At 58.8% G+C, this 13,312-nt stretch overlaps 1 protein-coding gene and 1 long non-coding RNA gene across 6 annotated transcripts in view; one reads left to right on the top strand and one right to left on the bottom strand.

Annotated features, from left to right (window-relative positions):
* Nucleotides 1-1,018: 1,018 nt before the first annotated feature.
* On the bottom strand, nt 1,019-3,037 carry LOC131839617 (uncharacterized). 2 transcript variants are annotated; one of them, XR_009357012.1, is made up of 2 exons: nt 2,905-3,037; nt 1,019-1,893 (listed from the first exon to the last, which is right to left on the bottom strand). It is a non-coding gene; the product is annotated as an uncharacterized LOC131839617 (long non-coding RNA). The 2 variants fall into 2 exon arrangements; XR_009357013.1 differs by having other exon boundaries at nt 2,708-3,037.
* A 190-nt stretch (nt 3,038-3,227) lies between these two features.
* The window catches only part of PPARA (peroxisome proliferator activated receptor alpha), a 64,095-nt gene continuing 54,010 nt past the window's right edge, over nt 3,228-13,312 (top strand). Inside the window, exons 1-2 of one of the 4 annotated variants that reach the window (XM_059187280.1) lie at nt 3,228-3,369; nt 4,384-4,461. The gene's annotated coding sequence lies outside the window, so the exon portion shown is untranslated. Of the gene's footprint in view, nt 3,370-3,395; nt 3,597-4,313; nt 4,462-13,312 lie in introns of those variants that run through there. The other 3 variants (XM_059187277.1, XM_059187278.1, XM_059187279.1) reach the window with 3 other exon arrangements.

Below are 13,312 nucleotides of genomic sequence, written 5' to 3' on the forward strand. Positions count from 1 at the left end.
CGGGGCGGGTGGTGGAACAGATCTGGACTCTGACAGCCTGGTTCTTGTTCCCTCTTGGAGATCTCAGCCGAACGATGGCATTTCTGGCCCTCGGTTTCTTCATCTGTACCATGGGGATGAACCCCGCTACCCTGCGGGACTGCTGTGAGCTCGTTGCCCTAATGTGACAAGACTTTGTTATCTGGACCCACGAGGCTCTGCAGTCATTACTGGGATGGCAGCCACACACAGGCCCTTCGTCGGTCCCGAGGGCCAGCCGTGGGCCACAGGGCAGCTCTGTCCTTGCCAACAGCCAACGCTCTGTTTCTCAGCCTGTGCGCCCTGTCCTCATTGATCTCTACCACCTGACCTAAGGGCAGGCTTCCACGAGCCCAGAGGCCACTGCCCTGGCTGATGACCCCCGGGAGCACAAAATCCATCTCATCAGAGGCTTTGCAGATCAGCAAAGGGCAAATAAGTGACCTGTAGAGGTGTTGGTTCCTGGAAAAGGGCTTACCTAAGCTGTAGGACAAACAGACTCTGGCCTGGCCCCCCAGATCCGTGGGACCTGCTGCTCCCCCCACCAGGACTCAGGAAGGCGGTCAGGTCTCACCTTCTCTCTGGACACAGAGGGTTGACATCACCTTCTTACAAGTTCACTGTGTACCCCACAGTCTGGTATTTAGGGGCAGGAGCCGCCTTCGGCTCCCCACCTCCTCTCTGAAAGTCCTAATTCTCTCCCAGAGGCCAAGGGCACAGCATCAGCAGCCCCAGGGAGATTGGGTGGGTGGGTGCATCCAGGACCTGCTCAGAGTGTGGGTGCCACAGACCCGCCTCCTAGCCCGGGTTCTGCAACTGGCCTCCGTGACCTGGTCTGGGAAGTAACCTCTCTGTGCCTCGGTCTCCCGATCGTAATGGGAGCACCATAATAATGATGTCTCCAAACATCTTTTCTAACAGATTAGAAAATGTGATTAGAAATGCGGAAACACCATCAGCCCCAACAGGTGGAAGCTATGAACCGAGACACACGTACCCCCAAAGTCTCCTAGCATTTATTAAGGCTCCAGGGGGACCCAGGGTGTCAGACACAGTGTCAAGAGCACGAAATGTCCCCGATTTTACAGATCCCGTCCAGCCGTGCACAGGAGGCTGTCTCTGCTCTTTGGCACCGCCCATGTTCCATCCACGCTGCAGGTAAGGAGAGACGGAGGGAGAGACTTCCAGGACATGGGGGAGGGGTGGAATGTTCTTTGTGTGACAGTTTCTCCTGTGCTGGGTGTGTGTCAGGTTCTTCACAGCAAATAGGGACCCATGCCCCCCCACCCAGAGGGCAGCATGCTTGGAGCTGTCTCATGGATGCTTCCAGGCGATCTGATCATTCTTCCCTCTCTACCTGGATGGGGGAGGGAGGGTATGGGTGGCCGAAAGCATTTGCTCAAAAGGGACAACTTTGGGCACATGCATGAGAAACAAATTTTCTCTCCCTAAAAAACCTTGAGAGCCCCAAGAATCCAAGAATATAATTGCTCTAATGTCTGCTAGGTGCCTACACGACTCTGTTGAACCCTAACAGCTTCCTTTGTCCTCATTCGAAACAATTTTTTACCAGGTCTTTCCAACCGCCTGGCTGACCTGAGTTTATGGCAGACGGTCACAGCGCAACTGGGAAAGGAAGCCAACATCCCTTGCATTTGGACTCTGGGTCCTTCACAGCCCGGAATCTGGAGTACATCAGATGACATCTTTGAACCTGAATGTCCTCATGAGGACGTCAGCTCTGTAGTTCCTTCTTTGCTATATCCACGACACCCAGCACCCTCCGTGGCTCCTAGCAGCATGAGTAAGACACACGTTCAGCCTGCCCAGCCTGTGCCATAGTCAGGATTTAGTGCACGGGGATAACCTTGAACACTGGAACATAATACAAACACTGGTTATTGCTAGGACGTGTAATAAAAGTTGGGCTTGCCGGTGTGCGAGCAGAAAGGTGATGTGGGTGTCTCTGCAGGGAAGGGCAAAGTTCACCACAGGAAGGAGCCGAACCCCAAGGGTGAGATCCAGGCGCCTGCGACTTAAGGGCCAGGTACGGCCTGGGCTCCAGTCTCGGCATAATACAGGGATTCGTTCGCAGCTGGGTATCCGCCCCCAGCAGGTTCCCCGGGCCGCTCCGCTCGCGCTCGCCGCTACAAATAGAACGGTGGCGGGAGCAGCGGGAGGGCAGGGAGGAAGGCTGGCATAGCACACATTTCGTTCCCAAGGGAGGGGTGTCTCGAGGCGCTGGCACCGGGGGCTTTGTGCATTCCGTGCGCCGCCGCGCAAACAGAGCAGCTCCGCAGCTCTCTCCCCTGCTCCTTGTCATTGGCTGCCGGGCCGCGACCTCCCCCTGCGCTGGCAAAGGACCAGCGCCTTGGCGGGACACAAAGTCAGCCCCTCGTCCGTGACGCCGGACGGGAGGGGGTCACGGCTGTCTGGCAGCCGGGGTGGGGGTGTGGGTGTGGCTGTGGAGCGGGTGGTCGGAGTTGGTGGCCCGCGCCCACGCTGTCCCCGCTGCCCTTCACCCTGGGTCCCTGCCCGCGGGGCCCGCCCGGGCGCCTCCACCACCTGTTGACGCGCCCCTCAGCTCGCGTTCTCTTTCGCCTTCTTTCGTGTGCTGCGGTGCTTGGGACCGGTTCTGCCCCGACCGCCCCCCAACCCTGCGCACCCCGCGACTCTCTGGCGCTCGCACCTCGGCCGGGGTCCAGACCCGCTCGCCAGAGGCCAGCAGGGCTCCCGAGAGAGGAGGGGCCTCGCCAGCTGGGCCTGGGCGCCAGGCGGGAACCTCCAGGGTCCGGCGGCCTCGCGCCCACCCCCGCCGCGACAGCAGCCCCTCCCGGGGCGCGGGCCTGGACCCCCGCCGACGCCCAGCTGCACGCGCTGTCCCACCGTGGCTCTCTGCCCGCTCGCCCGGAGACCTCTGCAGCCCCTCCGCCTCTCCGGCCTCAGTTTCCCCACGGGTGCAGCCGCAGCAGGCACGAGGTGGGAGCCCCAGAGGCCGCGGCCCCGCCTCCGACCCCGCGGGCAGCCAATCGGCTGCCGCCGCCAGGGGGGTGTGTCCCGCCCGGGGCGCGGCCAGGGGACCCGGGGCGGGGCGGGGCTTCCGGCGGCCACCCGCGCGAGCCGCCCGCGCAGCCCGGCCGGGGCGGGGGGCAGAGGGGCGGCGCGTGCCGCGGGGGGCGCGGCTGGCACGGGCGCGGGGAGGCGGTGCCGGGCATGGGCAGGGGACGCGGCAGCCCCACGGCTGGGGCAGCGGGCGGCGGGGGCGGAGGCGGCGGCAGCTAGCGCCCTGCCCCGCGCCGCCTCCCTCGGCGCGCTCGCCCGGCGGACTCGCAGGCGGCGGACTGGCCCCAGGTGCCCAGGGGCGGGCGGGCGCTCGCGGGGGTCGGAGAACCGGGTCTCCCCTTCTCGGGACGCTGGGAGGCGGCCGCCAGAGGAGGGGCCGGTCGGCGCATGCGCGGGACCCGGGGGCGCGGGCCGAGGGCGCCGGGTCTGGTGCTGGGGATCCCCGGGCCCAGGGGGCCGCCCCCTGCTCGGCCTCGCTCCGAGCGACCGGGGCCTCGGAGACGCCGGGTCCGCAGGTTGTCCCGCGGGAGGGAGGGCGCAGCGGGCGGGGGCCCCGGCGCGCCCTTCGCTCCGCCCGGTCGATTGGGGGGGTGTCACCGGCCGGGGGCGTTCCCGGGACCCCGGGATCCCCGAGGCTGGGTAGCGGGCGGCGGGGTCAGACGGACCGCTGGCTGCTGCGCTCGTTCGGACGGGAGAAACTCGCCCGCGGAGCCGCTTTAGGGACGGCCGCACTTTGCGCCCGAGCGCGGTCTGCCCCCCGGCCGAGCCCAGGGCAGCGGCGCCCGCTCCTCCCCGGCCCGGCCCTGCGGGTCCCGCGCGCGGCGTCCGCGCCCAGGTCTGTCCGGGTCCCCGCCGCGCGGGCCCGGGGGGGCGCAGGGCGGTGTCCGCCGCGCTCCGGAAGCCGGCCCTGCCCGCACGCGCGCCCCGGACCCACGGCGGCCGACCCGCTGCGTGCCCGCGCGCTCCTCAGCTAGTTTTCAAGTTTAAAGGAGGGCGGCGTGCCCCAGTGTCAGTGTCAAACGTCCTCCTAAGAAGAGACTGTGGGACGTGCCGGCGTTTGCAGGGCGCTCTGGGCCCTTAGGGGCTGCGCGGCCACCCCCACCCCAGCTAAGCAGGGAGCGCCCTGCTCTCCAGGGCCGCTCGGGAGGGGGGCCGGGGGTGCCGGCAGGGCGGGGGGCCCCGGGTTTTCCATTCCTGCTGAAGTAGGGTCACGGTGACTTTCCCCTTCCAAGGTGGTGGAGAGCTGGGGAGGATCCAGAGGACGTACCGTGACCATTTCCTCCTCACCTTCTCGCTGCCAAGGCTGCAGGGAAGGGCCCGGCCTCCGCGAGGAACCCCTGGTGCCGAGACCAGCTCGGAAGTCAGACGTTGCCGGCACAGGTAAACACCAGGTTTATTCGCTCCTGTTTGCAGACCGAAATATTTAAGTGTTTCCTTCTCTTGCTCAACAAACTAGCCGTCTGGGGTGAGTTACATTACTTTGTGGTGCAAAGTTAGATCTGTGTTCAGTGCCTGGAAAGGCCCACGAATGTGGACTGGAAGTCGGTGCTGCTAAGTGGCAGATTCTTGTCTCAGTTTCCGGGAGAGGTTCATTCCTTGATAGCAATGCGGTTCCATGTAGCCGACAGCTGAGCTGCGAGAAGAGTTACTCTTTGACAGACGCTGAAGTCACAGGCGCCGGCTCTTCTCGCTGTTTCCATGCTGATTTGAGTATCCAGCGGAGAGCTTGCTGGGGTAGTGGGTCAGGTCTGGAGCTGTCCTCATACAGCACAGGGGCAGCCCTGTCCCACTTCGGGACAACTCTGAGGCAAAAGCAAGTTTCGCGACTGTAGAGAAAATGTGTTTTTTTCCCCTCTTTTCTCAGATCTTAGATATATAATGAGAGACATCCCATAATCACGAAATGGTGTGTCCTAGCTCGTGTCTGTTGGACTCGCAAACAGAGTTTTAAGCATTGTGTGCGAGAGAGAGAGAGAATGAGAGAGAGTGGAGAAAAGGCATGTTTCTTGCACAGAAGCCACTTGGTAATCTGCTTCTGCTTTGTGGACTCTTGGGTAATGAAAAAGCGTGCCCTGTGAAACAAATGTGTTTCTGCTTCATCATTTTAAATGTCTGTGTAATAGTCCGTCATGTTTAGGTAAAGTCATTATTTAGCCAATCCCTTAATATGTGTGTGTGTATAATTGTGTATTTTATATATAAACATGTATGCCCCCCATATATATGGGGGCACCTGGGTGGCTCAGTGGGTTAAGCCTCTGCCTTCAGCCGGCTCAGATCACGATCTCAGGGTCCTGGGATCGAGTCCCACATCACGCTCTCTGCTGGGCGGGGAACCTGGTTCCTCCTCTCTCTCTCTACCCGCCTCTCTGCCTGCTTGTGATCTCTGTCAAATATATATATATATATATATATATATATATATATTTATAATCCATCATTCTACAGCCGTCCACCGAGCACCTCCTAGGGTGCTCAGTGGGGAGCAAGAGAACCACGGTCTGCTCTTGAAGCTCCTGAAGCTGCTTGTTGTACCAGGATACAAAAAAGAGAGTTGGAGATTGTCGTCATCCCAAAAGGCGAAGCTGGACTATAGAGAGGGGAACTGGTTTTGCCAAAACATCTTGCCATTTCCTGATTGATAGCCAATGCTCTTTCTCTTCCGTGCTGTGAGCATCTGTGTTTGTACGACAAATATTCTTTAAGTAATCGTAAAAAAAGGTCAATTGTTTCTCAGCTTAGTGTGCCCAGATTTTAAACACCCCCACTTCTCTTTTCTCCTTTTCCTCTCCCGCATCTCTGTGCGTATCCCCAAAGGAAAAGAGCGCGAGGGCCCCGCCTTCCAAGCGGCCCGTGTCCCTTTTGAGCATCTGTGCTGGTTTTGTTGCGTTTCTCCGAGAGAGGATGGGACCAGTATCATTTCTGCTGTTTTTGAATTTGAAGACCTCTGTTTTTTATTTTTGGTTTTCATGGCTTGATATTGAGTCAGTTTTCCCTAGGTTCCACAGACATTCCGAAGGAAGGCGTAGTTTCTGGGTGCGGGGTAGACATGTGCTGTATCTGTTACTTCAGCCTTACTAGGGACATGGAACACGAGAGCTCAACGCCGAGGCCAGGTCATGTGGTTAGGGAGAGTAAGGCAGTGAACTTGAATTTCCAACTTGGTGTGAAGATAGTTTTTTGTTTTTTGTTTTTTGTTTTTTTTTAAGATTTTACTTATTTATTTGAGAGACAGAGAGAGAGAGAGAGAAGTTAGGGGAGCAGAAGCAGGAGAAGCAGACTCCCTGCTGAACAGGGAGCCTAACCCGTGACTCGATCCCAGGACCCTAAGATCATGACCTGAGCCAAAGGCAGACACTTTACCGACTGAGCCACCCAGGCGCCCAAAGATAGTTTTAAAGTAAGAACGGGGCTCCTGGTGGCTCAGTGGGTTAAAGCCTCTGCCTTCAGCTCAGGTCATGATCCCAGGGTCCTGGGATCGAGCCCTGCATCGGGCTCCCTGCTCTGTGGGGGGCCTGCTTCCCCTCTGCCTTTCGTTCCCCCTGCTTCTCTCTCTCTCTTTTTCTCAGTCTGACAAATAAATAAATAAAATCTTTAAAATTAAAAGAAAAACAATAAATAAACATAAAGTAAGAACCAAGCAGCCCCCGGCGGCTGCATGTGAACGCCTTTGTTTCTTCGTCCGAGCATTCTCCACGCTGACAAGCCCTGAGCTTCTTGTGGAAAGGAGCACACGCATGTGAGCTTCTAGCTGGTTCTGCGGATGGTGAGACGCGGCCTAGCCCGATGCGCGGCTCGGGCGAGAAGTGTGTTTGTTCCTTCCTCTGGAGTTTTGAATCGCGTAGCATCTCACCGTCGTGACAGTGCGGTGTCTGGGATGAGTTTCTGCACTCTAAAAAGTGAAGAATTTGGTCCCTCTGGGCCAACCTTGTTAGAATTATTTTTGTGGTTGAGCCACCTTTGTTTTCAGGTCAGCTCGTGCTGGGAGAGAAAGCTCGGATGTGTTGGTTTGTATCGCAGGCGGCTCCCTACGGTGGAAATGCACTGGGTTCTGAAGCTTGGGACTTGGTTTCTTGCTCCTTAGCAGCTGCCTGCCGGGTCCGGGGCCTTTGCCCGCCTCTCTAGACCGCTCTACTGCTCTCTCCTCATCAGAAAATCCCACTTCCCTTCTCTGAGGGGTTGGGAAGCTCAGCAGTAGAGGCTTACCTGCAGTCTCCTGTACGGCATGAAAACCCACGTGTAGCCCAGAAGGTGTCCTGGGAGGAAGCTGACCCTTCCTGCCCTAGGCTCCTCGGTGAGCCACAGCCGGTCCCTGCGCTATTTTTGCTCTGGCCAGGATTTTCACAGGCTCTCAGAAAGCGGCACGGACGTTCCCCGCGGGGCTGGGACTCGCTGAGCGCAGTGTGTGTCCTGTTCGTGTCTGCCCCGCTGGTCTTACGTCCCGAGTAGGTCCTTGCGAATGGTCACTGAGCCAAGCCACCAGCAGAACCCAGTTGGACAAGGATTGGCTTCCAGACCTCCGTTTCCTACCGGCCGCCAACGTGGGTGGGAGCTGGCTTCGAAGGGCGGACAGCAGGCCTGCCCACCAGGCCCCCGTGGCACGTGGCAGCTTCCCTCCCACCGGGACGGGGAGACCGCAGTCTCGGTCACGCCGCGGCAGGGTGCAGTCCTGCGGCCCCAGGGTGCAGGGTGTGGGGCATCCGCATCATGAAGGCGGTGGTGTCCAAGATGACTCCGACCGAGATCATGACTCTGATTCGGGCACATCGTGTATCGGAGGGACTTTTCACGAGCGGGCCCGAGCAGCTAGTTAAGTAGAATGCGATAGCTTTCTGTGAGATCGTGGGTTCAGATTCCAAACAACGGGCTCATCAGGGAAAGGGTGTCTTTACCCCGGTGGGAGTTCGGGGGCGCTTCTGTCTGGGAGGGCAGGGGTCCCTCGGCCACTCCGGGTGTGGGGACCAGATTGGCACGGGGGCAGCTGGCTCCGTGTTGGCTCAGTGCTGGCTCCGTGTTGCAGGGAACCGCGCTCGCCTGGCTGCTTCAGTTTTGTGCTCTTTTAAGACATTTGTGAGTAAAGATGAGTGACAGTTCCCAGTCTGAAGTACCCGCTTCACACCGTTAGCTCAGAGGCCACAAGCAGACCTTGAGGAAGGCATCACTTCAACTAGTCAGAGCTAGCAAGGCAGATACAGAATGAGGCACCGCTTCCAAGACCATGAAGCTTTGTCTGCGTGGGTCGAAATTATAATACAGTTAAATGAACAGTATATTGTAGTTCCTTTTCCACCCCGTTTTTACGAGTGAGTGAGGCCCCACGCTTTCCTGCAGCCCTTCATAACCGAACAAGCCTGTGGTTCGTGATCACCGCACGAAGGTGACAAGTTGCTAAGCTCCAGTAAAAGGGACCCAGTCATGCGGAGTTGACCCGTGGCCGCGTCCTTTCTGAAACATTCTTAGAAGTGAGTCTCGTCAGCCCGACGAGACTGCGTCAGTGTGGATTTCTAGTGAAGCAACACGGCTTGTAGGGGACAGGCTCGCTCTGCTGTCAGATCGTGTCTGCTGACTGTCCGCAGGCCGGGTTTCTCCTATCTCCTGTGTTCAGTGGGATAATTTTTGACCAGAAGAACTTTTAAAAGCCTCTCCAGCAGGTTTATTATCAGACAGGTGGACTAGGCTGCCAACACGCAGAGCCCGTTGCCCCTTTCTAGGGATCATGAGGAAATTTGATAAATTCTACAGTCTCCTTTTGGTTCATTTTATGGGAGAGCTTGCTAACTAGGCCAGAGTCTTATCTGTTCACTGTGCACTCGCATCGGGGGTGGGGTCAAGGGGAATGATGTTTAAAAGGAAAATTGTCCAGAGAAATGTGAAATCTGGTTGAAACCAGAGCATTTGAATGACTTGTGCCGTCCTCTGATGTCCTGACCTTCGGGGGAGGGCTCTGCTGGCCCGCGATGATTGCCCCCTTTCTCCACTTGGAACATGTCCCCGTCTCTGACACTGTCTCAGGTCCGGGCAGGGGCCTCCGTCCTGCGTCTCCTGGGCTCCCCTGAAGCTGCATGGCGTCCAGTCCCAAGCACACACAGGCTCAGGAAAGCACCTCCTCCCCTTCTCTCCTTAGAAGCAGCCACATGTGGAGAGAGTTTTCCGGAAAGGAAGACATTCTGTTGTTGCAGTTGTCAAATCAGAAAGGGAAACCTCCTCTGTTTTGCTCAGCCAGGACTCCTGAGAGCTGAGGAACAAGTCCAGCCGAGCAGGGATGCTGCCAGCCCAGGCTTTATGGGGGGCAACAACCCGAGAAGAAGGCTTTGAACAATGAGGGGCATGAGGAGAAAGGTGCCGGGGCTTTAGAAGCCTTTGAAGCTGATGTTCCTTGAGAGGAGAAGACCAGCATACACAGGGTTCAAGGAACTCTTGTGCGGGGCCGGTGGAAAGGTTGGCGCCCAGAGCATCCGTCAGGTGCAGAAAAGGAGACTTTAGATGCAGGGGAGAGTGAGGAGAAGGGGCAGGGGCCCGTGGGAAGGTCGCAGCTCCCGGCGGAGGCCACAGCAGGCAGGTTCCAGCAGGCGCTTTCCACGAAGGGCAGCTGTCATTCTCTCGAAGCTCCTGGCTCTGTGTGGGAAGACGGGGACAGAGTGCGGAGCAGCTGTAAGAAAGGAAAAGGGGGTCTTTTGTTTTCAACCCAGAGACCGAGAATGACCGACCTTCTTCTGCCCCGTCCTCTTGACTTCGATGAATCTAATGAAGTTGGCTTTTGGAGTCGAGGTCAGAAGGCTAGTGGAGGTGAATATTTAACCACAGCCAAGGACAGCTGCTGATCTTTAGTGCTTGCAGGGCACAGGCCAGTAAAGAAGCAGGAGTCTGGAGGAACAACAGCCAGGCAGGTGGGCACGGCCGCGGCTCATCCGCGCCCAGCCACGGTAGACAGACACACGGAGGCCCGAACTGACCGCGCATTCGCAGGGGGGCCTTCCGAGCCACACGAATCCTTCTCTAGGAGGTGTTTCTGAAGGACGCGTTGCGACATCGGGACTGGCACGGTCTCTGAGAGCGAGCGCTCCGAGGGACGAGGGTAAGGATCGGAGCGCAGGGCTCTGGAAAGGAGCTGCTTTTCAGAGATGAAAGTGACATCCTAGCCGGAGGTGTTGGCACGTCCTCTGCCTGTCGTCAGAAGATGGCTTCAGCCATCACCTGTGCACGCCCGGAGCTGCGCTGCCAAGGGACCAGGGACACAGACGCTCACTTTCCAGTCTGGAGCCCTCGGCGCCCCTCTCCCGATGCCAGCCGCTGGTCTCCGCCATGTCCTGGGTCCAGCTGGCCTCGCCTCCTCCCCAGGGGCCTGTGCACTTGGTCCTTGTGGCCGTGACCTCAGGCCCCACGTCCGCTGGCCTCCTGACCTCACCCTGACCTGCCCAGGGACTCCCGCGGAGCGTGGCCAGCCCTCCCTCCTGGCCCAGGATGTGGCCTGAGGCTGAGGCTCTGAACGCAGGACCAGCGTGGGGTCCTCGGTGCGGCTCTCGGCCGCACGTGGGCCCTTCTGGCCTGCGCCTCGGTTTTCTCGTTGACACATGGGCGGATACCAGCGCTTTCCAAGGGTGGTTATACCTGCCACATAGGAAGAACTCTGTAGCTGTTTCTTGGCTTCTTTTCGCCGTCGGGCTTCTTGCTGACTCACCCGGCCTTATTCATCAGCTTCCCTGTGAGCAGGAAGGCACAGCCCTCCTCTCCCGGCCTGACTTTCTTCCTGCACCGCCAGTTCCTCTCACGCACCCAGGTCCCTCCCTCCTGCCCGGGACTCTCCGTTACTGGTTACTGACCCCGCCCCCACCTTGCCCCCAGAGCCTCCGCCCTGCAGCACTGAACTTGAAGCTACCCTCTCGAGGGAACCTCTCTGAATTCCCTGCCCCACTTGGACCTCCCCGACACACGCACTTAGGATGCCCGGGGGCTTTTCCTGATGAAGGTTGGTCTCCCCATGCGACGGGGACCCCAGAAGCCCCGAGCCGGAGTGGCCTTGCTCACCACCGGCTCAGCCTCAGGCCGTGCAACCAGGTAGCTCCTGTGTGGCCACCGTCCAGCGGAGACTCCCTCGAGGCTCAGGGGCCCCTCCGCCATCACGCCTCCCGGGACCCTCCTCCAGACCGGATGTAGGACTTTGTCCTGCAGACATTCAAACCCGACGGCAGGTGCAATGCTCTCTGACTCGATACATTCTGGCCTCCCCGCGGCCACTGTTCGCTGAGCGCTCTCACTGTGCATGTCCGAGCTCGTGCATTCACTCAACACACACTTACTGAGGGCCCACCTTGTGCTAGGCAGCGTCTGAGGCGCTGAGGAGGCCGTGGAACAGCTACAGGAATGGTCACCATCCTTACAAATCACTGCGTCGCAGGATGCGTGGAGCTCCCAGGCAGAGGGGACGCGGGTCCCCAAGCGGGGAACGCCAGGGTTTTAACAGCGATCTGAATGGGTGGCTCCACAAATACTTGTCTTTAAAATTCAGAACTTCCTTTCACTAGAGGAGGTAAGTCAGGAAGGAGGCAAGAGTGAACAAAAATTATCCAAGAGATTCCAGAACCCATTTTAGTTGCTCTGATTATTACCTCAAAGGCATTAAGTGCTCACGCGAAATCCTTCTGACCCACTTAGTGCAGCAGAATTTAAACCTTAGGTGAATATTAACTCTAATTGTGCATCTAATGACCCAGATGCAGGAAGCAGCATTTGTTTAGTTCCGGGGTCTGCCTTCTCTCTGTCGCCAACACTTCCAGCATTAAAAGCAGACAAGCCTCCGAGCAGCAAGTCGGTCTTAGTCACATGAGCATGATAATTGCTCCCCGAGAGGTGAGCCGGGTGGTGAGCCGTTAGTGTGACACCGTTTGGCCTGACAGCAGTGACCGAGGCATGTTATTCCGTAGACAAATTCCTCTCCTGGATTATGGATGATGGGGGACGTCAAGGCCCTCGAGGACCGGGAGGCTTCTGGCTCCGTGGCTGTGGCGGTGGGACCGAGGCAGCCGACTCCTGCCCAGGGCCGTCACGAGCCCTGTTAACGGCAGGTGGGAGCAGGGCCGGCTCCTGGAGGAGCCTGGGAGAGGAGCCTGGCTGCCTTCCATGGGCGGGACCGGTGTTGGGCTGGCTTCTGGGACCCATTTTACCAGACGTCCCTCCTGCTGGGCTCCCTGCACATCAGGCCACTGACATGGGTTTGAGGTTGGGTTTCCCCGCAAGTCGGGATCACTGAGGTGATATATGTACTGCTCAGCCCGTTCAGACTCCCTGTTCCCTCGGGGGCGGCCAGCCGTGGGTGGGTGGTCAGCCGGGTGGGGGGGATGGCCCGCAGCCCTTCGCTTGTGACCCCTTCGTGGTGAAAATCAGCACCGTGGGTTGAGTCGTCCTCACACTCTGACTCTCCCGGATGCCCCCTTTCCGCCTCCCTGTAGCTCGCAAGGCCCAGGAGACGCGCTCAGCCCCAGCCAGATGGCCCAGGCGAGTCTCCTCAGGCGGGGCCCGGGCCCGTGTCCGTCTCCTCGAGCAGTCGTAACAAAGCAGCATGATCAACAGCCGCGTGTTCCCCCGGCAGTTCTGGGGGCCAGAAGTCTGACCTCGAAGTGTGGGCAGGGCTGTGACCCCCAACCCCGAGGCTCTGGGCGGACCCTCCCTTGCCTTCACTTACCGTGCGGCGCTCGGGCTTGTAGACGCATCGGTCCAGTCTCTGCCTGTCATCACACAGTGTGTGTGTGTGTGTGTGTGTGTGTGTGTGTGTATCCAGATGTCCCCCCTTTTCTATAAGAACACCATTTGTCACGGATTAAGGGCCTGCCCTGCTCCCGTATGACGTCATCATAACTACATCTGCCCAGACCCCTTTTCCACTAAGGTCACATTCTGAAGTACTGGAGGAAGGACCTGGATGTATCCTTTGGCAGCAGGGACACAAGTCAGCCCGTCGCGGTGCCCTCAGTCCCGTCTGCCACGCAAGTTCACCTAGGCTCCAAGATTGGAGCATGGACATCTCTGGGTGCCGTGCTCGTGGGATTCAGCATCTCTCCTATTAATACCCGAATGTGAGTGACCTGCTTAGTGTCCGGCTCTGACAACGGAAGACAAATCTAGGACATCCGAGATAAAAAGCTGGGGCCAGAGTTGCTGGTGCATGAGGCAGCCAGGGTAGGGGAGGTCGTGCGGACACGTGCCAGGACAGCTGTAGAGGGACACGTGTGACAGC

Source organism: Mustela lutreola, chromosome 8 (genome assembly GCF_030435805.1).
Source record: "Mustela lutreola isolate mMusLut2 chromosome 8, mMusLut2.pri, whole genome shotgun sequence".
Taxonomy (NCBI): domain Eukaryota; kingdom Metazoa; phylum Chordata; class Mammalia; order Carnivora; family Mustelidae; genus Mustela; species Mustela lutreola.